The sequence below is a fragment of the Buceros rhinoceros genome, unplaced genomic scaffold, assembly GCF_000710305.1.
Source record: "Buceros rhinoceros silvestris isolate BGI_N320 unplaced genomic scaffold, ASM71030v1 scaffold12448, whole genome shotgun sequence".
Classification (NCBI taxonomy): Eukaryota; Metazoa; Chordata; class Aves; order Bucerotiformes; family Bucerotidae; genus Buceros; species Buceros rhinoceros.
Genome location: NW_010425204.1, coordinates 7,882 through 8,084, shown reverse-complemented (window position 1 = coordinate 8,084; position 203 = coordinate 7,882).

Here is a 203-nt window from a genome sequence, read left to right as displayed (position 1 = left end):
GAGGGAGAGAGCAGTCGGGGAGCGTAGCCGGGGCGTGGGCTAAGCCTGCTGTCAGGTTTTGTTGTTCTTTGGGGGGAAATTTGTTTTTTCTTTCCAAGTCAGCGTTCAGCATCACCGCAGCCTGCCCCATCTGCTGCTGGAGTCCCTCCAAGCACAGCAAGCCGCCCGCACTGAGACAGTTCCTGCGCCGGGCAGGGGGAGGT